Genomic DNA, 24,570 nt, shown 5'->3' on the forward strand with positions numbered 1-24,570 from the left:
TTGAGCCGCTGGACATTGAGGGTTAGTAAATTTAGTGGTGCCATTGAAAAGTTAAGTGTGATCCAGCATAAGAACAGTTTCTGTGATTAGGGTTCTCTGGTGAGCACCAGGGGTGGGGGCAATTGGGCGAAAGAGAAAAAGAGAGGGAAAGTCAGAAGAAGAAGAGAAGAGGGATGCCTTTGTGGTCAAAAAAGCCATCAAAAAGTGCCTTAAAAGGCAGTGCTTGTAGAAATGCAAAAAATGTGTCCCTGAGACTTGTAAAATAGTATGAGCCTGAGGGACAAAAACTGCCATGGGTTAGATCCTTTATAGGAGCCATGGGCTAGGTGGAGGCACAATGACGAACGCTGGGGTTAGAGCGGATTAATAAGAGTAGTATCAGTTGTCAACCAAAAAAACATGGAAGATATAAATTATGCATTAACCTGTGTACTTTAAGCATTGGGAGCTCAATAACATGGGGTGGGGGAGATAGGGAAACTGAATGGGAGGTGAATTTAGCTATAGTGTTCCCTAGGTCTATTATCGTGCTATGGGGGGGCAGTACCGAATTTAGTGGTGCAGAGTCAGGTGAATCAAATAGCTAGTCTCTGTGTCTTAGCAGTAGTTACAATACCAGTACAGTACAGTAATGATTAGGAATGAGTGGATGGAGTATGGTCTCAGCCTTAAGGTACAAGCCAGCAGTAGTCTGTGTTGGAATGGTGTGTAAGGAGGTCTGGTGGGAACCAAGTAGTAGTACCACTGTTCTGAATAATTGAGGTGTAGACCATTTCTCAAATATCAAATATTATATTATATTATATTATTGGTACATTCAGTAAGGAGGCAGGGAACAGGGGTTAACTATGAGTCCTCAGAATCATTAGTATAGTTTAGAATATGTGTGCTTTTAGGGGAAGAATTTGGGGTATACCAAAATGTGTGAAGTTATGTGTAAAGTAAGGACTTTTTTGCGTTCCAAGGGATCATAGAGGTCCTGTAATCAGGAAGCAGCGATCCTGGGGATCATTTGCCATAAATGACATGAAATAGGTGGATTTTGTTTCCATAAATCGAAATCTAGGGTTTGCGACGTCAAGAGCCAGGGTTCTGGTGTAAATGAGTTGCTCAGTTTTCTGCAGGTGAGGTGGAGCAGTTCGGTCTGACCACCAACCGAAATGACTAAAAATCTGTGGCTGGCCATGTGGGTGAGAGATAAAAGAAAAAAGAAAAAAAAAGAGAAAGAAAAAACTCACAGTCATTGGAAGGGTGATTCAGTCCATTGAATCAAGTTGTTGCAGTGCTGAGGATGAGTATCATCCTCTTTTGTGAGAGTAGGCTTGACTGTGGGCTGTCTTGGCATTCTAGGTTTTCTGTGGCGAGCTTGAAGCGGATCGGCAACGGGAATTATCTGTCGTTGTGCTTGTGGGCAGGAGTTGAAGGTGGTGTAGAGTTGCTTGGAAGTCGTCAGACGATCTGCAGGTGTAGTCCGGCCCTGGTAAGAAAAGTGAACAGCAAACAGGAAGCCCCATCTGTAAGTGATGTGATGTTGCTGTAGAGTTTGGAGAAGGGGTTTCAAGGCTCTTCTTTTGGTTATCATGAGTGGGGACAGGTCTTGGAAAAGTTTGTAGGTATGTCCTTGAAAGGTCAATGTATCTTTGTTACGGGCTGTGGCCAGGAGCTGCTCCTTGGTTCGGAAGTAGTGGAGCTTTGCGACTATATCACAGGGTGGACCATCTGTCTGATGAGGGGTTAGGGCCCGATGGACCCTATCCATCTCGAGACGTTCTATTGGTATTGCTGGTGCTAGTTCCTGGAAGAGGGCTGTAACTGTGGACTGTATGTCTATGATGGTTTCAGGAAGTCCACGGATGCAAACGTTCGAACTCCTGGCTCTGTTTTCAAAGTCTTCCAATCATGTTTGAAGAGTTAGATTCTCTTCTCTTCTGAGTGTTTCCAGCTCCTCTGAGTGATTATGTATGAGGATTTCTATGTCATCTACTTTCTGTTCCAGGTCTACAGTCCTCTCCCCCAGCTCCCTGATTTCTCTGGATAGTTTACCCATTATTTGGTCAGAAGTTTTTTTGGAGTGCTCTGGTGAGCATTCTCTCAAATTGCCTGAGGAGGTCTGGGGATGTTGATTCAGTCAGTGAGCGGAGGGGGGTGATTCCTAGGTCTGTATCTGACTCACCGTTCTCTTTGTGTTGTTTGGATGAGCACAGGTAGTGTGACTGAGGTGAAGAGGCCGCCCGTATTTTAGTTGATGCCCGCACTAGCACGTCCCGGATGGATTTCGTTTTAATGCATGGGCGGGTGGCTCCATGAACCATGCTGTGTGCACTGGGCTGTGGTCCGGGAGCGTGTGAGGTGGATGGTGGGCCGCTGTGAGTCTGGTGTCAGCGCTGGGTGGCCGTTTCTCCTCAAGCATGACCTCCCTGAAGGCTTTGTGCATGCGCCTATTTCATGTACATTTTTATTGAGGTTCACAAAGTTAGGAAACAACTGGACATTGCCACCAAATACAGAAATAAGTGCCCTGCTCTGAACAGCCATGAAAGCACAATTCCATTAAGGTACATAGGTGGTGATTCATGTTGGAACCAAATATCACTTAGATATATTACTGTTTATTTACATTTTAACAAGTAAAGGTTGCTTCTGCCTATCTCTGATCTGCAATCTGCATTTTTTATGTCAAATTGACAGCAGGTCCTAATGGCTAAAAGTGGGTGTGGACTAAACAAGAAAGGATATTAGATTGTATTATAACTTTTCTTCCTTACTATTCTTTGATAGGGATAAGTCCCTATCTGGTTAAAGTGGACTTATCACTAAAATCATACCTTACATGGTTCATTAAGGTACCTATCAGCATTATTATTATTATTATCTTTTCACAATTTTAGAAGATATGGGGAGTCCTTTGTTTTTACCCTGTCTGATAAATTTTCAGTAAAATAAAAGGATAAAGCAAAGAATAGTAAGGAAGAAAAGTTTGTATGTGCAATGAGTAAATACAACCACTCATAGACCATACAAATTATTTGTACAAACTGGGTGTCTAAAACACGTACACACCTTAGGAAGATTATTTACTTTAAAAGATATCAAACCCATTAAAAAAATTAATATATGGCAGTTTTTCAAACCTTAAATGTGGCTGCTCCATTTGTTTTAATTTGAGTGCAGCCACACAGGGACAGGATGAAAGGGTAGAATAAGAGAAAAAAAGGCTGTAAGAAAAATAATGCAGCACAACACCTAAAGACTGGTAAGCTGCGATATATTAGATTTTTATCTTTGGTTTTAAATACAATTTAACCAGATCTCCTAGTGTAAAAGGGGTTTAAGAATGTAGTAGTTATTCTCTATAGAGAACTTTCACTTTGCACATGCTAGGCAAAGCAACAGGTTTACTTTACGGGATGCACCCATTACATTACAAGCCTCCATGACTAGGCATTGTCATTCTTTAGACAGGGGACTGTGCACAACAGTTTCCACTTGCTTGGCCAGCTGAAGCTTTGACGAGAACCTCATACAGCCTGTCAGTGGATATCTACAGTGGTGCCACCTACACAGGATCGGACATTTCGACAACAAAATCCTGGATTTATTTCCGACGGATGTTGGCTCAAACTTGTCTTGCATACACACTGTTGCACAAATGTTGTCGGAAATGCTGAATGTCAAGAACGCAGTGACATACAACGCGTACGACGAGCCTTGATTCTGAGATTGCGTGGAATTTTGTGTGTTGGAATTGAGTACACACGATCGGAATTTCCGACAACGAATTTTGTTGTCTGGAAATTTGAGAACCAGCTCTCAAATTTTTGTTGCCAGAAATTCCGACAACAAATGTCCGATGGAGCCTACACACGATCGGAATTTCTGACAACAAGCTCACATCAAACATTTATTGTCGGAAATTCCGACCGTGTGTACGAATAAGGAATAAGGTTACTATATATTGTAAAGTAAGAGACTTCAAAGTCACAGTGGATTTTCCACCTGAAGCATAGTACTTACAATGCATGCATCATGCTACCACTCTGAACTATATAGAAGAAAATAACTGTGTGTATACATAATATTATAAATATAAATATATATATATATATATATATATATATATATATATATATATATATATATATATATATATATAAACATTAACTGAATTAACATTTAATAATCATCCCTTGCAATTTTAGTACGAAACATACCAACTTTAGTGCTACTCATATCTTTATGGGGCAGTATGATGAACTGTCTCTATATTGGGTAAGTGTAATTTTAGTACCCGATTTTAAATCTGAAAATATGTTAATATATGTAATATTTCCACCCTATATGGCAAAATGCATTACCTAATCTTATATACCTAGTTGAAATTACAATTTATTGTGAAGTGAAAATATATTTTCTTATAGTATTCCAGTTATATATGTTTCCAATGTTACACTGAATTATTTTTCAATGGTTTCAATTTTCCATTTTTCCTTCTCAGTTTATAAAGAATAGTTTATTCATTTTATAATGTAATCCCATCACATTTGTCATGATCTGTTGCAAAAAAAACTTCAAAAATGTTTTTTTTTAACAAAATACATTCAAAATACTAAATTTGAAAGAAATTTCTAATTAGTTAAATGTAATTCTGTTCGTTTGTTCTTGTTTTTTTTTAAGATAATGCTATTGTACAAAAAATAGTATTGATAATATTGCTGAGAAACAATAGAAAAGCGCAATTAGCATGTGCATCTTGATATACTCTGATTACACTAGGATACTTATGAAAAGTCTGTCATAGGTTCATCAGAAATGAGAAAATATGAATGCGCTGGTGGCATTTACTTACTCACGTTTCTAACAAAACTTGCTATGTTTCTCATTCTTGATTTGCTTAGCTAGGGAACTATTGACTTTGGCTTTTTTATTATAGCAAGGCTTGGTAAAAAATGTAAATAACTCAAGAAAGTGAAGACAAGGACACAAAGGTATTATGTAAGGAAAAATAAGGGGATGAAAATGAAGGGTATAGGAAAGTGAAAGGAAAGCCCATTTAATCAATTGGATTATATATGGCAGGCAATAACATCAATTTACAAAAAGCAGATCTACAAATGATAGTAATAAGCAACCAGTGAAAGAATTTTTTTTTCAAAGCAAGGTTAGAACTAAGAGCTTCACTTATCATGTAACATGGGTTTTTACCTAATTTATATCTTCTTTATTTGTTTATGATGATCAGGATTAAAAACTACAATTAAAAATAATCTAAGTAATTGTAAAACATTGAACATGCACTTTTGCTATTTATTTTTTTTTGTAGCTAACAGGTGGAGCTTTACTTTCCTTTTACTTTGTTTTCCATGCACCCTTTTTCTCTTTGGTGAATGACCTTGTTATTTACAGATCTCAACAGCTCAACCTGAAATCACATACACATGTGAATGAGTCCGAGGGACTTTCTTTTTCTCATCTCTATGCAAAGTTTCAATCAGAGGTAGACAAGAAAAACAGAGGGTAGAAAGGAAACAGCTTTGGCTCTCTTCATAAATGACATAATACTCTGGTATTTGTGCATAATTTGTTAACCCTGTAATAAATCACATTTGCAAAACAAAGATAAAGCATCCATTTACAAGACCATCAATGTAATAATAATGACCCACACACATTATAGTTTCCCTTTAGCAATACTATGGTGAGAGTTGAAGATAAAAGTGTAACTTTGAGACAGTTTTGGACTTTATATGGGGCAGGGTACTTAAACAGACATTAATGACTTGGGGATATTTAGAAAATATGATTTAAAGTGTTTGTTACCCCAGCATTTCATATTCCTGATATGTGCCTGCTGTACCAAGTACTTGTATGAGAAATTATCCAGTTTTCTTTGTATTTCTTCCTTTGTGTGAAATTCCTGGTGTTCCTGCCTGGCCCTCTCTTTTCCTATTAAAAACTGACCACACTTAGCAGGAGAGCACACCGTAATGTGAGCACTTATAAAAAAGGGAAAAAGGTATTTATAATGTTTTTTCTCTTTATACCTATACACAAAATGGTTTGCCTTTTTTTAGTTCTAAATTGAATGGGTTGTTTTACAAGAAGATCAGTTACAGTCACTTTAAGTAACCTATGGATAATCATCAAGGTAGAAATACTGTGATCATGCAACTGAACACTCTCACTTAAAGTTAATATTCAGCCTTAGGGTACCTAAGTGGCCTGGGCTTGACCAGTGTCCACCAGAGTCAACACACTTTGATGCTTAACCACTTGCCTACTGGGCACTTAAACCCCCCTCGTGACCAGAACAATTTTTAGCTTTCAGTGCTCTCACACATTGAATGACAATTACTCAATCATGTAATACTGTACCCAAACGAATTTGTTGTCCTTTTTTTCATACAAATAGAGCTTTCTTTTGGTGGTATTTGATCACCTCTGGGTTTTTTATTTTTTGCGCTATAAATGAAAAAAGACCAAAATCTTTGAAAAAAAATGCATTTTTCTTACTTTCTGTGATAAAATTTTGCAAATTATTAATTTTTCTTCATAAATTTTGCCCACAATTTATACTGCTACATAGCTTTGGTATATATAACCCAAATTAGTGGATATTATTTGGTCTTTGTGAAAGTTATAGAGCCTACAAGCTGTGGTGCAAATCATAAAAAATTGATCACACCTGATGTACTGTCTCATTTCATGCAACCCTAACAAGCCAGGAAAGTACAAATACCCCTCAAATGACCCCTTTTTTTGAAAATAGACATTCCAAGGTATTTAGTAAGATGCATGGTGAGGTTTTTGATGTTGTCATTTTTTAATTTTTTTATTTTCCCACAATTCTTTGCAAAATGAAGGTTTTTTTTTCCACAAAATTGTCATTGTAATAGGTTATTTCTTTCACATGGCATGTGTATACCACAAATGACACCCCAAAATACATTCTGATACTCCTCCTGAGTATTACGATACCACATGTGTGGGACTTTTTCACAGCCTAGCCACTTAGAGAGGCCCCAAATGCAGGGAGCACCATCAGGTGTTCTAGGAGCATAAATTACACATCTAACTTGTTGACTACCTATTACACTTTTGAAGGCCCTGGAGCACCAGGACAATGACACATGACACTGATGTGGAACTGATGACAGATGGCACTGATACATGGCACTGATGGCACATGACACTGATGTGCACTGATGACAGATGGCACTAATACTTGGCACTGATGACACCTGACACTGATGACAGATGGCACTAATATGTGGCACTGATGACACGTGGCACTGATGAGAGATGGCATTAATACGTGGCACTGATGACAGACGGCACTAATACATGGCAGTAATGACAAATGGCACTAATATGTGGCACTGATGACAGATGGCACTAATAAGTGGCACTGATGACAGGTGACACTGATGACAGATGGCACTGATACGTGGCACTGATGACACATGACACTGATAACATATGGCATGTGACACTGACAGGTGGCACTGATGACAGATGGCACTGATACGTGGCACTGACACGTGACACTAATGAAAGATGGTACTAATATGTGGCACTGATGACACATGACATTGATGTGGCACTGATTTCAGATGGCATTAATACGTGGCACTGATGACAGATGGCACTAATAGGTGGCACTGATGACAGATAGCACTAATAGGTGGCACTGATGACATGTGACACTGATGTGGCACTGATGACAGATGGCACTTATACGTGGCACTGGGGACAGATGGCACTGACAGGTGGCACTGGGGATAGATGGCACTGACAGGTGGCACTGGGGACAGATGGCACTGACAGGTACTGTGAGCACTGTATTTTCAATTTTTTTTTTTTTTTACACTGACGCTGCAAGCGGTCGCTCTCCCTCCTCACATGCTGTCTCTGTGTGAGGAGGGAGAGTCGGCAATGAGAGATGATCTCATATGTTTACATATGAGATCATCTCTCATTGGATACTCAGATTGAGTGCTAAATGGCCGATGTGATTGGCCATTTAGCATGATCTCTGATTGGCTGTCTCCAAGGGACACGGCCAACACAGAATTTCCCTGATGTGCGCCCACAGGCGTGCGCATTGCGGAAGTAAACAGGAGGATGTATAGGAACGCCCTTCCAGCAATTGGAGTCCGCACTGTAGCCGTCTTTCGGTTATAGCACGCATGCCTAGTGGTTAAAGTGTTAGAGTGACTCCACTTTTGTGGGAAGAATAGCAATAAAAAAAATATTTTATATATATATATATATATATATATATATATATATATATATATATATATATATATATATATATATATATATATATATATATATATATATATATATATATAATATAATATATTTTCAGAAAAATGAAATGCAATATGGCAACCTGGAGGCATTCTATACACTGATGTTGTACAGAACACCCTCTAGAAATGTAATTTTCTGCTCGTGTGATTGGCTTACTTTCCCAGAAGTGTGCACTAAGATAAACTCAGATATTGGCAACAAAAAATGTATTTTTTAATTTGCTGCTCCCAAAGCGAAATCACATCTAAAGTGATGCAAACCCTGCTACTTTCCTCAATAAAACCATGCAAGTACAGCAGCTGATTGATAATTATAAATTCACTCCCATTCTCATTTACAATGCACATGGACACAGACAAACAAACAACTATTTCTTCAAAATAACAAAAGGTAGGAACCTGCAACAAAGTTTGTTAAAATCCCTGCAGTGTACATAGTTCACCAAGAGGGGAATGTTTTACCTCAGCAAAAGTGGAGTTACTCTTTAAACATTATTTATATTGTAGAATATGTGTTATCACTGAAATAAGGTAGTTTACAGCAATAGCACTACACAGTTTCAGGTTATATACTTCTTCTGGCAGGAAAAGGTAATGTTTATCTGCCCTTTTTAATAGTGATAAGGTGTGAGCTTACAGATCACAGAATCCTTGAGCATCACTTCACATGGAGGAGGTATTAGATTACTGGGTCACCCTGTGATCCCCAAAATTCTAGAAGTTATCCATCTGCAGGTTGCAACAGCTCCAAGAAGCTGATAGAGGAGACCCCGTGTAAGGGGAAATTTCAGTTTTTTGCTCCACATACAGTACCTCTCCCTAACACTGCTTTTATGTTCTCCATAATTAGCGGGGCTCTGTCCCTAATCTACTCCCACACTGCAGTTGCACCAAATGATGTTGAACCTACTATTTAGGAACTTCTGTTTCAGGATGGCCACCCAAATCTCCAATAGGAGGTGCTGGCCCCCCAAGATTAATCCCTAGATCTCATATAGGAGACAAATTTGTTTCCAACAGTCTCCTGCCAGTTTAATAAACTGACACCTTCAGGTCGGTGAATAAACTGCAACCCAACAGCTACCTACATACAGTATACACTTTATTACCAAAAGTATTGGGTGTATACAAACTTTAATCGCCTTCCAGTCTTATGCCCCGTACACACGGTCGGATTTTCCGATGGACAATGTCCGATCGGAGCGTGTTGTCGGAAATTCCGACTGTGTGTGGGCGCCATCGGACATTGTCCATCGGATTTTCCGACACACAAAGTTGGACAGCAGGAGATAAAATTTTCCGACAACAAAATCCGATCGCGTCAATTCCGACCGTGTGTGGCCTGTTCCGACGCACAAAGTGCCACGCATGCTCAGAAGAAATTCCAACACGGGACAGCTCGTTCTGGTAAACTTAGCGTTCGCAATGGATACAGCACTTTCGTCACGCTGCAATGTAAAAAATGGTTTAATACAGCGCACTCTCTTCTTCTTTATAATGTGACAAGAATTAAGTAGTTTTGCTGCTCATATTCACACACACTTCTCACAAACTTTTATTTGTGTTTTTTTAGTGGGATTCCCTCAATATATTGTTATTAGTTGTCACATCTGACAGTTTTATATTTTTTATGTTTTTTTTATTTTGTTTTTAAGCCTTTTTTTTCTTTAATGTTTGGATTTTTTCCAAGGCTGATCTTTGTTCAATGTTATTTTTATTTTTACTCCAGAATATTTTTGTGTGTTTTGTGTGGCAAGTTACCCCAACACCATTGATATCTTTTATTATTTAATCTCAAGGAGATTGTTTGTTGTTGGTGTCCCTTGTTCATTTCACATTGTATATTAGAAATGTACCTGAATCCTCACAAACAAATTGTCATTTTTGAAGTAAAACACATAGGAGAGTATAATTCAAAACAAAAATCCTTTATTAAGGGATCAGAACCAAACAAAGAGGGAGGCAACACTGGATCAACAGGAGAAATTAGCGAAGCCTGGGACCCCCACGGCAGACATCAATTCTTCAACATCAAAATTGGTGGCCTGAGGAGTCCATATGTAAGGGAGTGCAGTCTGGTCCGGGATTCGCAGAGATCCGGATAGCAGCAGATGACATCTGTGTCCCCAGGCTGTGGTACCACAAGAGACTGCATTTTTTGGCCGACCAGACTGGACCCAGGGCAATCACTGTCTGGTCTTCCTTTCACACTTCCTTCCGGGCTGTGGCTGTGCAGTTGGAGATGTGGCAGGAGGAGGAGTAGGACCTGGAGGAGGAGGAGGACTGGGGGGACCTGGAGGAGGACTGGGAGGACCTGGAGGAGGACTGGGAGGACCTGGAGGAGAGGGAGGAGGAGGAGGACCATCCCAAAGCTGTGTGTGAGGTGTAATTTGGCCCCTCATACCTTTCTCCAGAGCCTCTGATATGAGGGCCTCACACATGGCTTTTTGGCCCTCCTCCATCCTCTGCATTTTATATGCTATGAAGGCAGCAATGTTCTCCTGCCTGGTGTGGGGTGCTCCCAGGACCTCTGTAGCCCTCCAAAAGAATCTGATAGCCGCCTCCTCTAGGGCACTCGTCCTACTGCCACTTTCTCTTTTCTGGGGGGGTGGAGGGACCTGCAGATCAGCCAGCCGGCTCGGCCCGGCCACCTCCTGGCTGAGACTTCCCTGTGTATGAAAAAGGGACATAGTTGTAATGTTTTGCATCATCAATCACAATCCTAAATTAGTACTCCAAACTAACATCTAGTTAACATCATTGATTGGACAAGCGGAGTGTAACTCCGCCCGCCCCTGACGTTCTTTCTAGTGTATTCCCCGCCCCTTTTCGTTCGGCGCAGTGGGTGAAGAGCATGATGGCAGAGTTACAGCAGGTGCATGCTAATTATAGCAACGAGGAGGAGGAGGAGGAAAGGCCGGATCCAGGCACGTCCCGATCCAGAAGGAGACGTTTTAAGGCCACAAATATGTCGTTTGGGGAGATGTTGGAGATGGTACACATCATGAGGAAGTCCGACTATGACGGAAAATATGGGCCTTACCCCAACCCCAACATCCGAAAGGCAAAAATCATTGGTAAAGTGGTCAGGAGTCTAGAGCGGAATTTCGGGGTACGAAGGTCTAAAGATCAGCTCAGGAAGCGGTGGTCGGACCTGAAGTTGAGAGAGCCAGAGCAGTACCGAAAGATCCGGAGAGTGCTGCAAAAAAGTAAGTAGTTGTGCTGTGTTCCTATTCTTTCTGTCTTTATTACGTTCGTTCTGCTCCATATGCTTTTATTAATTGTAACGTTTAAAAGGGCAACTTTAATGTTCATGGGCCCATTATTCGTTCGTATCAAACATTTTTATTTCGGCCTCTAGAACACCATTGTTTAGGCCATATGCATTTTCACACATTTTTTGGGGCCTACTTGGATGCCAAAGATTTGTTTGTGTAGATGGGTTTGTTACTAGAATGAAATGACAACTAGATTGTGTGTAAAGAGAGGACACTGAGCAGCTGTTTTCACATCTGGACACTGGAGCACTAGTGTGGGACCCCAGAACACCATTTTTATTAGGGGGCACACAGGTGCTCCAGTGTATACTATAGGGGGGGCTACATCTGTGAAGCTTGTACCAAACATGTAAAGTATTGCAGCTTGACAAAGGGCAATAAAAAAAATATACATCTTGGAACTCGGCTAAAATAGACAATTGTACCCCACTTCCAAGCAATGTTTCCTATTTCTAGTTCTGCCATCAAATATCTGTGTGCTAATTATACCATTTTTGTTTTACATAGGGGAGAAAAGACTCGGAGGACAGCCCTCATCCGAGGAGACCACAGACCCCCCACCTATGGAAGAAGGTGAAATACCCCCAAACGAAGAAGAAGAGCAGGAGGAAGAAGAAGACGTGGTGGAGATTGGCACCACAACAGGTGAGTGTCTGCGACCCCAGGCTCAGGTAAAAGAGATGGATGGTGGCAGATTTTTGAGACCTTTTTTTTGTTCTTTATCTCTTTTTAGGTGATCGTGATGTGAGGGATCCTGAACGCTTTACTTCAGAAAGTGCCCAGATACTTATCGGGGAGATCATGGGGTGAAATCTCCAATTGCAAAACATCCAGAACCAAATCAGTGATGTTATTAAAAAAAATAATAACATCATTGATGTTTTGGGGCGAATTTAAACCCCACAAAATCACCTGTTTTATTAATGTGGTCCAATCTTCCAAAAATTTTTAAAATGTTTAGAAAAGCCAAATTTGGAGGATGAACACAGTGTGCCAACATGTGCTATCTGCCATCACGGGAGATCAATGGACGCGTTTTGGGGGTGCAACACCTTCCTCAATTATAAAGTCGCATTGAGGAAAGGCTTTCTCCCCCAAAACACGTCCCTTGATCCCCCCTGATGGCAGATAGCACATGTTGCCATTCGTAAATTGGTGTGCATCTTCCAAATTTGGCTTTTCCAGGGGTGATTTCCCCCCATCTGAACGCTAGATCAAACCCAGTTCCTAAATACTGATGTCTGATCTAGCCTTCAGGTTTTACCTAATGTGAACTTTGTAAGTTCAAGTTTTTTGGCTTTCTTGTTGGTTTTACACAGGCCTGTTTTATCTGAAATGGATATTTTGATTTTTCATAATGCTACTGCAAACATTGTTATACAACAAACATGTTGGTTTGTTTTAAAAACCTTTGGTAAATGCGCATGTGATTGTGCAGGTATAAAAAAGTGCCTTACTCAAGAATGTGTGGATTATTGTCTCAACACTACAACACTTTTGGGGTGATGTAATTGTTGTTTTATGCACAAATGGGGGTTATTTCCTAAGGGCAAATCCTCTTTGCACTACAAGTGCAGGTTCAGTGCAGTTGCAAGTGCACTTGTAGTGAAATGTGTTTTTGCTTTTAGGAAGTACCAGCCAACACTGTTTTTTATAAGGTTACCCAATCACGACATTTTCTGCACTCAACACATTTCTGTCAGGGTCAGCTAAAACAAACACAAGCAGTAAATGTCCACCAAGAATTTCTTTTGGTTGTTTTTTATTTGAAAAAGGTGTCACAGATTGTCTGGCATATTGATAGCCCCCCTACCCGCAAAGAACTCCAGGTATCGTAACCGGACATCACGGGCATTCAGGGAGGGCAAGCCAGGACGGCCGCTTTCAAGTGCCGTCATTGTTGATGTATTTGGGATTCCGGCCTCAGGCCCAACTGAGCCAGCATAGTTGGCTGAATGTTTTTGTAGAAAATTATGGAGAACACAGCAGGCAAGTATTATATGGTTCAGTTTATACTCCGCCATATGGATGGGTGTCATAAATAATCGGAACCGGCTGGCCAGGATTCCAAATGTGTTCTCCACCACTCTTCGGGCTCTGGCCAGCCGGTAATTAAAAACCCTCTGTTCCGGGGTGAGGGTCCTCATCGGGAATGGCCGCATCAGGTGGTCCCCCAGCGCAAATGCTTCATCAGCAACGAACACAAATGGGAGACCTTCAACATTGTCCTCTGGAGGTGGCAAGTCCAAGCTGCCATTCTGGAGATGCCTGTAGAACTCCGTCTGGGCGATGACTCCACCATCGGACATCCGGCCATTCTTCCCCACGTCCACATACAAGAAGTCGTAATTAGCCGACACCACCGCCAACATCACTATACTATTAAACCCCTTGTAATTATAATAGTACAACCCCGAGTTGGGTGGTGGGACGATGTGGACGTGTTTCCCATCAATTGCCCCTCCGCAGTTAGGAAAGTCCCACCGCTGGGCAAAGTGGGAGGCCACAGTCTGCCATTCCTGTGGCGTGGAAGGAAACTGTTGAGGAAAAAACAATAAACATTACTATTTTTTCACAGAAACCTGGCAAGCAGATTAGACACAAACATTATGGGTCAACCTCCAGATAGCATTTATTAAGGGGAATTTAACAACAACAAAGTATAAGGTACACCTATCATATTCCCCCTCCCCCCCTCATGGGCCATTTCTAACATTATAGGGGGGGGAACTCTTGGACAGGTAACCCTCTTCACTTCATTGAGAGATGAATGCCTAAATACAGGGTATTACTTGGAACAGCCCCTCCTTAGTTACACTATTGGCAGCCCACTGGACAGGTAAGAAGTGTCATAATACAAAGATATAAATACACACTGTACACATTTGAGCACATTTGGACATTCTGCTATTACCTATCAAGATCATAATAGGATACAAGAACTTTAAACAGTACCATTGGAAAGTATACAGGCAGGCCCTTGCACTACATGCTTTGGGGAATTAATCCATAAATCTGAGCACTAAAGAGATGGGTATAGTGTGTATGGGTTTGGCAAAGTCAGCAGATAGATGATTGAAGATAGAGAATTGGGATCAGCTGACTTAGCAGTTGGGGGAGGGAGGGTTACAAAAAATTTGGGGACACCACAAAAAAAAGCCTCTGCCACTCTGCCTGAATTTAAATCAAAAATAACATTTCAAAACATTTTAGGGGGTGTTTGGGGTAAAGCACTACTATGGAGCTGATAAAATACATTGTTAAGTGACTACATGAGGTGAATATAGGGCAGGAGACACCATGCTGGGGAGGTTATTGAAGGGCAAATATGTATGAAGGACCTAAAATAATAATTACATAAAAATCCAGCATGCATGAGGACAAAGGGGACATTCACAGCATATTACAATCATGGTAATTATGGAATGAGGGAAGAAATACAATATATTATCAAACATTCAATACAATAAAATGTGATATAAAAGGATAAAAATCTTACCTTCATATACTCCTTCTGCAGGACCTGGATGATGGCAGAACAGGTCTCTGGGATAATGATACCCAGAGCCTGGGGGGAGATGCCTGTCGAGAACTTCAAGTCCTGCAGGCTTCTCCCTGTGGCCAAATACCGCAAGGTAGCGACCAACCTCTGCTCCGGAGTGATGGCTTGCCTCATGCAGGTATCCTGCCTGCTAATATAGGGGGTCAGCGAAGCCAACAAACGGTGAAATACGGGGTCCGTCATCCGGAGAAAGTTCCTGAAATCATCAGGATTATTCTCACGGAGCAAAGGCATATGACAGAACTGGTCACGCTGAAGCAACCAATTCTTGGTCCATGAACTCCTCCCCACCCTGTTCATGGACTGGACTTGTGTCAAGGTCAGGACCCCAACACCAAGCCCCCGCACAGCACGAACTCTACGAGGAGTACGCATACGAAACATGGCTAGAAAACGGTCAGCTGCTCAGAACGAAGTAACAGAACGCACTGAAGAACAGCAAGGCCTGTGAAGAGCGACCTGAAAAACAGCAACGAGCGGACAAGATCGCACAGAAAACTCCAATACGAACTGACTGCACGCACTGAAGAGCAGATACAAACCCACAAGCACAAACTGAACGGCAGAAAACGATCTGAAAGCCACGAGTCTGAAAAAGCGCGAATCGTCTCTCACCAAACTTTTACTAACACGAGATTAGCAAAAGGAGCCCAAAGGGTGCCGCGCTTGGTTCTGAACTGGCCTTTTCTAGTCTCGTCGTACGTGCTTGACGTCACCGCGTTCTTGGCGATCGGAAATTCCGACAACTTTGTGCGACCGTGTGTAGGCAAAACAAGTTTGAGCCAACATCCGTCGGAAAAAATCCGAGGATTTTGTTGTCGGAATGTCTGAACAAAGTCTGACCGTGTGTACGGGGCATTAGTCTGTAGGGTTCAATATTAAATTAGCCCACCCTTTGCAGCTATAACAGCTTCAACTCTTCTGGGAAGGCTGTCCAAAAGGTTTAGGAGTGTGCCTATGGGAATGTTTGCCCATTCCTCCAGAAGGAGGAGTCAAGTTCCTCCACCCCAAACTCGCTCATCCATGTCTTTATGCCAATGTCAATATGTCACCTTGCTTTGTGCACTGGTTCAAATCATTTGGTGGAGGGGGGATTATGATGTGGGTTTTTTTCAGGAGTTGGGCTTGGCCCCTTAGTTTCAGTGAAGGGAACTCTTAAGGTGTCAGCATACCAAGACATTTTGCCCAATTTGGACAATAATGATGACTACTAGGGGGTCTGCTTACATAAAGAATAGATGTTTTAACTTCAATGGTTCATAGTGAATAGATGGATGCCAGCAAATGCTATTTTCTGCAAAAACAAAGACTGCATCTAGTACTATACTGCAAAGATTTTAAACAACGGAGGAGACATGAAGTTAAACCACTGTATACAAATAATCTACTATAAGTAAGCCAGCTAAAGCCATACCCTTTATGAACATGTAAGAATTTAACATTTTACATTGACTTGTTTAATGTCATTTAGTGTCCTTCATAGTTTGTTGCAGAGTGCTTTCCGATTTGCTGCTTTTTACTACCATTTTAGCAGTGAGAGGGTGGATATAGCATTCAAAGGGTGTCTTGACAGAATGAAATTATGCTGTCATTGTCATATTTTTAAAATGTGTCATATTTTTAATATTTCATGGTAGTCCTTCTAATGTGCTGCTAACTCATGAAGGGAAATTTATCAAAACTGGACCAGACAAATTCTGGTGCAGCTATGCATCTTGACCAATCAGCTTCTATCTTCAGCTTGTTTAGTTATGCTTTCAGAACGAAAAATAGTAGCTGACTGGTTGCTGCTTCACATTCTGACTGTACCAGTTGTAACACTACCCCTGAAGGAGCCACTGTAATTTAACGGGTTCTTTCCCAAGATTAGTGCAGGGGCAGCCAAGCACACAGCATCAACTAATTCATTCCAGCTCTTTTTATAATTTTTATTACTGAAGAACTTGGAGAGTGTATAGGGTGATATAGTATACTCAAGAACTACTGAATAATAGCAGGTGGACACTAAACTTTGCTAAGCCTATTATAAAACAGTGCAGTGCTGGGAGAAACATATAACAAACAAATAAATGCAGCCGAACACAAGCACCAATAATAAGTGTCCAAAATAGTGCTTCTATGAACGATCAAGCAGGTAAATCCGTTAAGAACCTCCACCACTTGTAATACTAGCAGCCCACTCACAAAGTAGACCCCTGAATGAACAAAGGGGTCACAAGCGCTTTCCCCAATACGGTATGTATCTACTGTCAGTAGATGTAGTCACCGAGCTGAACTAACAGGAAGGGTCCCTCTCTCTGAACTCCAGACTCTTAAGTAAGTTGGACCAGATCTCCGGTACCACAAATTGGCAGGTATCTAGACCCCTACATCTTCGTTTAGGGAAACATGTAAATAACATTAAAAAAGGTTTGAAGACCCATTGTTTCCAGGCATTTTAGATTATATCCTAATTAAGACCCATCTGGGTCTTAGATTTTGAGGTATAGAAAGGGTCACAAGACATTGGAGGAGGGGTAAATTAATTCACCAGTTAAGCCACAGGGAATCTTATTGGATACATGAGACTAAGGTTTTAGTACCTGCTTGCTTAAATGTCGATTTTGATATTAATTGCTTAATTTCTGATCGTTAAATTAATATTTTTATTAGGTTGTATTTTGCTTATTAGAGATGACCACAGATTTATTTATTTATTTATTTATATATGTTATTTTATTCCTAAATACATATTTTTGTGTGAATTTAAAATTGATTATTGTTTATTGGACATCTATTTGTGGCTTGGAGATATATTCTCCACTGTCTTTATTTCCATTTAGATGCCTATAGACAAATTAGGTTCATTGTCCTGTCAGGCTATTTGTTGCGGACATCTATACTATTCCGACATTTGTGGACACCACCCGGCGACTTCTGAGAGAGTGTAGAGCCGCCCTGGTAATATACCATGTTACCATGCTTTTTGTTACATGGTTACATAGTAGGTAAGGCTGAAAAAAGACAATAGTCTAGTCAGTTCAACCCGTGTAGGTGTACATTTGTCAGTGTCTATAATAATTTCCCATATCTCTATATGTTGTGTTTTTTTAAGATATGCATCCAAGAGTCTTTTAAAAATATCCATACTTCCCGCAGCCACCACCAATTGCGGGAGAGAGTTCCACATCCTTATTGCCCTAACAGTGAAGAACCCCTGCACAGTTTAAGGTTAAACCGCTTCTCCTCCAGTCTCAATGTGTGGCCCCATATCCTCATACACTCCCTGGGACTGAATAGTTTTTTCCTATGCTGGGATCCCCATTAAGGTATTTGTAGATCAAGCGTTGCATCTCCAGCAAGAATAAATGTCATGTTTGCAGCTGGTCCTGGTAATTGAGGTTCTCAGTCCTCTTATTAATTTTGTTTCCCTTCTTTAGATTCTCTCCAGCTCCAGTACATTCCTTTTTAGGACCAGTGACCAGAACTGGACAGAATACAGAATAGTAGAATTATAGTTTTATCCCTGGAGTATATACCTTTTTTTATGCATGCTAATATTCTGCCTGCTTTGGTAGTTGCAGCTTGACATTGCATGCTATTACTGAATCTGTCATCTACTAGGACCCCTAGATCCTTCTCCATCCTTGATTCTCCCAGAGGTTTTCCACCTAGTGAAAAAATAGCATTTATGTTTTTTGCCCCCAAATGAATTACTTTACATTTCTCTGCATTAAACCAAATTTGCCATTTCTCTGCCCACTCCATTATTATATTCAGGTCATTCTGCAAAATGTCCTGATGTGAGCTTATTGCTCTACTTATTTTTGTGTCATAGTTACCGGCCGATACTATTTAAAGCAGGTGCCTTACGTCATTCCGTATCCGCTGATGAAGTCCCTCCCCCGGGATGTAACACGTATGGTAGGGAATAGCGTCACATCACCTGCGGCCATCGCTGATCCTTGTGGAATTGTTTGTACCTGCTCGCATAGCAGGCACTGGGTTGCAGAGCTGTGTTTGTAAGCTTTATTCTTTTAATACAATAAATACCAATCCTTGCAGAGAGCACTATCTATTCTTTTTATTACATGCAATTTGTGGTACCGGAGATCTGGTCCAACTTACTTAGTGTCTGGAGCGCAGATAGAGAGACCCTTCCTTTCACCTCAGCACAGTGATTACATCTACTGACTAGGGATGAGCCGAACACCCCCCTGTTCGGTTCGCACCAGAACATGCGAACAGGAAAAAAGTTCGTTCGAACATGCGAACACCGTTAAAGTCTATGGGACACGAACATGAATAATCAAAAGTGCTAATTTTCAAGGCTTATATGCAAGTTATTGTCATAAAAAGTGTTTGGGGACCCGGGTCCTGCCCCAGGGGACATGGATCAATGCAAAAAAAAGTTTTAAAAACGGCCGTTTTTTCAGGAGCAGTGATTTTAATAATGCTTAAAGTCAAACAATAAAAGTGTTATATCCCTTTAAATTTCGTACCTGGGGGGTGTCTATAGTATGCCTGTAAAGGGGCGCATGTTTCCTGTGTTTAGAACAGTCTGACAGCAAAATGACATTTTGAAGGAAAAAACTTATTTAAAACTACCCGCGGCTATTGCATTGCCGACAATACACATAGAAGTTCATTGATAAAAACGGCATGGGAATTCCCCAAAGGGGAACCCCGAACCAAAATTAAAAAAAAAAAATGATGTGGGAGTCCTCCTAAATTCCATACCAGGCCCTTCAGGTCTGGTATGGATATTAAGGGGAACCCCGGCCAAAATTAAAAAAAAAAAATGACCTGGGGTTCCCCCTAAATTCCATACCAGACCCTTCAGGTCTGGTATGGATTTTAAGGGGAACCCCGCGCCAAAAAAAAAAAAATAAACGGCGTGGGGTCCCCCCAAAAATCCATACCAGACCCTTATCCGAGCACGCAACCTGGCAGGCCGCAGGAAAAGAGGGGGGGACGAGAGTGCGGCCCCCCTCCCTCCTGAACCGTACCAAGCCACATGCCCTCAACATTGGGAGGGTGCTTTGGGGTAGCCCCCCAAAACACCTTGTCCCCATGTTGATGAGGACAAGGGCCTCATCCCCACAACCCTGGCCGGTGGTTGTGGGGGTCTGCGGGCGGGGGGCTTATCGGAATCTGGAAGCCCCCTTTAACAAGGTGACCCCCAGATCCCGGCCCCCCCCCTGTGTGAAATGGTAAGGGGGTACATAAGTACCCCTACCATTTCACGAAAAAAGTGTCAAAAATGTTAAAAATGACAAGAGACAGTTTTTGACAATTCCTTTATTTAAATGCTTCTTCTTTCTTCTATCTTCCTTCATCTTCTGGTTCTTCTGGCTCTTCTGGTTCTTCTGGTTCTTCCTCCGGCGTTCTCGTCCAGCATCTCCTCCGCGGCGTCTTCTGTCTTCTTCTCCTCGGGCCGCTCCGCACCCATGGCATGGGGGGGAGGCTCCCGCTCTTCTCTTCTCCTCTTCTTCTCTTCTTCTCTTCTTCTCTTCTTCTCTTCTTCTCTTCTTCTCTTCTTCTCTTCTTCTCTTCTTCTTCATTTTCTTCTCCGGGCCGCTCCGCAATCCATGCTGGCATGGAGGGAGGCTCCCGCTGTGTGACGGCGCTCCTCGTCTGACAGTTCTTAAATAACGGGGGGCGGGGCCACCCGGTGACCCCGCCCCCCTCTGACGCACGGTGACTTGACGGGACTTCCCTGTGACGTCACGGGGAATGCCACAGGGAAGTCCCGTCAAGTCACCGTGCGTCAGAGGGGGGCGGGGTCACCGGGTGGCCCCGCCCCCCCGTTATTTAAGAACTGTCAGACGAGGAGCGCCGTCACACAGCGGGAGCCTCCCTCCATGCCAGCATGGATTGCGGAGCGGCCCGGAGAAGAAAATGAAGAAGAAGAGAAGAAGAGAAGAAAAGAAGAAAAGAAGAAGAGAAGAAGAGAAGAGCGGGAGCCTCCCCCCCATGCCATGGGTGCGGAGCGGCCTGAGGAGAAGAAGACAGAAGACGCCGCGGAGGAGATGCTGGACGAGAACGCCGGAGGAAGAACCAGAAGAACCAGAAGAGCCAGAAGAACCAGAAGATGAAGGAAGATAGAAGAAAGAAGAAGCATTTAAATAAAGGAATTGTCAAAAACTGTCTCTTGTCATTTTTAACATTTTTGACACTTTTTTCGTGAAATGGTAGGGGTACTTATGTACCCCCTTACCATTTCACACAGGGGGGGGCCGGGATCTGGGGGTCACCTTGTTAAAGGGGGCTTCCAGATTCCGATAAGCCCCCCGCCCGCAGACCCCCACAACCACCGGCCAGGGTTGTGGGGATGAGGCCCTTGTCCTCATCAACATGGGGACAAGGTGTTTTGGGGGGCTACCCCAGAGCACCCTCCCAATGTTGAGGGCATGTGGCCTGGTACGGTTCAGGAGGGAGGGGGGCCGCACTCTCGTCCCCCCCTCTTTTCCTGCGGCCTGCCAGGTTGCGTGCTCGGATAAGGGTCTGGTATGGATTTTTGGGGGGACCCCACGCTGTTTTTTTTTTTTTTTTGGCGCGGGGTTCCCCTTAAAATCCATACCAGACCTGAAGGGTCTGGTATGGAATTTAGGGGGAACCCCACGTCATTTTTTTTTTTAAATTTTGGCCGGGGTTCCCCTTAATATCCATACCAGACCTGAAGGGCCTGGTATGGAATTTAGGGGGACCCCCACGTCATTTTTTTTTTTTAATTTTGGTTCGGGGTTCCCCTTTGGGGAATTCCCATGCCGTTTTTATCAATGAACTTCTATGTGTATTGTCGGCAATGCAATAGCCGCGGGTAGTTTTAAATGAGTTTTTTCCTTCAAAATGTCATTTTGCTGTCAGACTGTTCTAAACACAGGAAACATGCGCCCCTTTACAGGCACACTATAGACACCCCCCAGGTACGAAATTTAAAGGGATATTACACTTTTATTGATTGACTTTAAGTATTATTAAAATCACTGCTCCTGAAAAAACGGCCGTTTTTAAAACTTTTTTTTGCATTGATCCATGTCCCCTGGGGCAGGACCCAGGTCCCCAAACACTTTTTATGACAATAACTTGCATATTAGCCTTTAAAATTAGCACTTTTGATTTCTCCCATAGACTTTTAAAGGGTGTTCCGCGGCATTCGAATTTGCCGCGAACACCCCAAATTGTTCGCTGTTCGGTGAACTTGCGAACAGCCAATGTTCGAGTCGAACATGAGTTCGACTCGAACTCGAAGCTCATCCCTACTACTGACACAGTAAGACATACCCTATTGGGGAAAGCGCTTGTGACCCTTTTGTTCATTCAGGGGTCTAATTTGTGAGGTGAGCTGCTAGTATTACAAGTGTTGGAGGTTCTTCACGGATTCACCTGCATGATTGTTCATAGAAGCACTATTTTGGACACTTATTATCGGTGCTTGAGTTCTGCTGCATATGAACTTTATTTGTTTGTTATATGTTTCTCCCAGCACTGCACTGTTTTATAATATGTTTTTTAATGGTATTTGATAATTTGACCCTGAGTGTCCAGAAGCTTTTTAGAGTTTAAATTGCGCTGATTGATATTCACCTTATGTTTACTTTGCTAAGCCTCCCTGCATTGTCTAAATGGAGAAGCAGATAAAGATAGCCAGAGTTCTTGTAATAGCTGTTTCAGTTAGAGCTACCACTGGCACTTCCACCCAAAGCAAAACAGCACACAATCACTGGGAAATGAACTCACGTCACTACTTACAATTAGGGATGGGCTGAACGGACCCCTGTTCGGTTCAGACCAGAACTTCCAAACACCACGAACGTTCGGACCCGAACACCGAACCCCATTAAAGTCAATGGGACCCAAACATTAAATATCAAAAGTACCCATTTTGAAGGCTTAAATGCAAGTAATTAGGCATACAATGGTTATAGGGGTCTGGGTCCTGCCCTGGGGGACATGGATAAAAAAAAAAGAGTTTGTGAAAAATGTCATTTTTAAATGAGCATTGATTTTTTATTTTTAAAGTGAAAGCATAAAAATAAAAAAATCCTTCCAATATAGTGCCAGGGGGGTCCCCTTAGTCTAACTGTAAAGCGGCAGATCTGTACCATGTCTAGAATCTGCTGCAGCAATAACTGAATTTATAAAGCCAAAAAAATGACATTTTTCCTGCAAGCTGCTTTTATTTTGGTCAGTAACAGCTGGGGAGCCAGTGTGTATGATATATGTATAGCTGGTAATCCAGGACTGATTCATTTTTATAAAAGTCAAACGGTCCACAGAGTCTGTGGACAGACGCGTTCTATGATCAGTAACGAAACCTCCTGCAGCTCTGAATGCCCGTTCTGAAAGCACACTGGATGCAGGGTAGCCCATCAACTCAATAGCATAATGGGCAAGTTCTGGCCAGTGGTCTATTCTCATGACCCAGTAAGCCAGTGGATCATCAGCTGGAAAGCTCTCCGTCTCTGTTTTGGCCCTGAGGTAATCGTCCACCATGTGATGCAGACGCTGCCAATGGGATGTGGAAGCTGACAGCCCTGGGCAGCGAGGACTAAAAAAATTCTGAAATGCCTCACTTAGGCGGATGCCTTCTCCAACGCTCCTTTCTTGACCAACAGAAGACTCAAAACAACATTTTCCACCACACTTTAACCTACTAGAGTTAGGAAAAACATTCAATAAAATCCTCTTTAATGTGTCCTCAAGAGATTTTATCCTCTGCACTCTCTGTGGGGACGGGATGAGTTCAGAGACCTTCCCCTTATAACAGTGGTCAAGGAGGGTTGCCAACCAGCAATCATCCTTCTCCTTTATGCCATGTATTCTTCCTTTCGCAGCCTTTGAAGCATGAGGTTGCCCATGCACTTCAAATTTTGCAGAGGCTTGAGAAGCAGACTCCTCGGGGTCACTCAGATGACAGCATCTGGAACTTCCTCCTCCCAGCCACGTACTACTCGCAAGGGTCCTGGGGTTGGAAAGTCATCGCTTACAGATTGACGCATGTCTTCCTCTTCTTCAAAGCCTATGAAAGTGCCAGTATACTCCTCCTCATCCTCCTCCCCTCTCTCCTCCTGTGTGTTCTGTGACATAGGAATGATGGTGTCTGCATAAAGTGGGCCTTGAGAGGAAAGGAAGTCCTCCTCTTCCTCCCGCTGCTCTGCCTCCAGTGCCCTGTCCATAATGCCACGCAGAGTCTGCTCCAGCAGGAACACAACAGGGATTGTGTCACTGATGCATGCACTGTCACTGCTCACCATCCTTGTGGCCTCCTCAAATGGTGACAATACAGTGTATGCATCCTTAATGATCAGCCATAGGCGTAGGAAAAAAAAAAGGCGGCCTGAGCCTGTCGTTGTGCCATACTGACACAAGTACTCGTTGACGGCCCTCTGCTGCATGTATAGCCACTGCAGCATTCCAAAAGCTGAGTTCC

Source organism: Aquarana catesbeiana, linkage group LG03, assembly GCF_042186555.1.
Source record: "Aquarana catesbeiana isolate 2022-GZ linkage group LG03, ASM4218655v1, whole genome shotgun sequence".
Taxonomy (NCBI): Eukaryota; Metazoa; Chordata; class Amphibia; order Anura; family Ranidae; genus Aquarana; species Aquarana catesbeiana.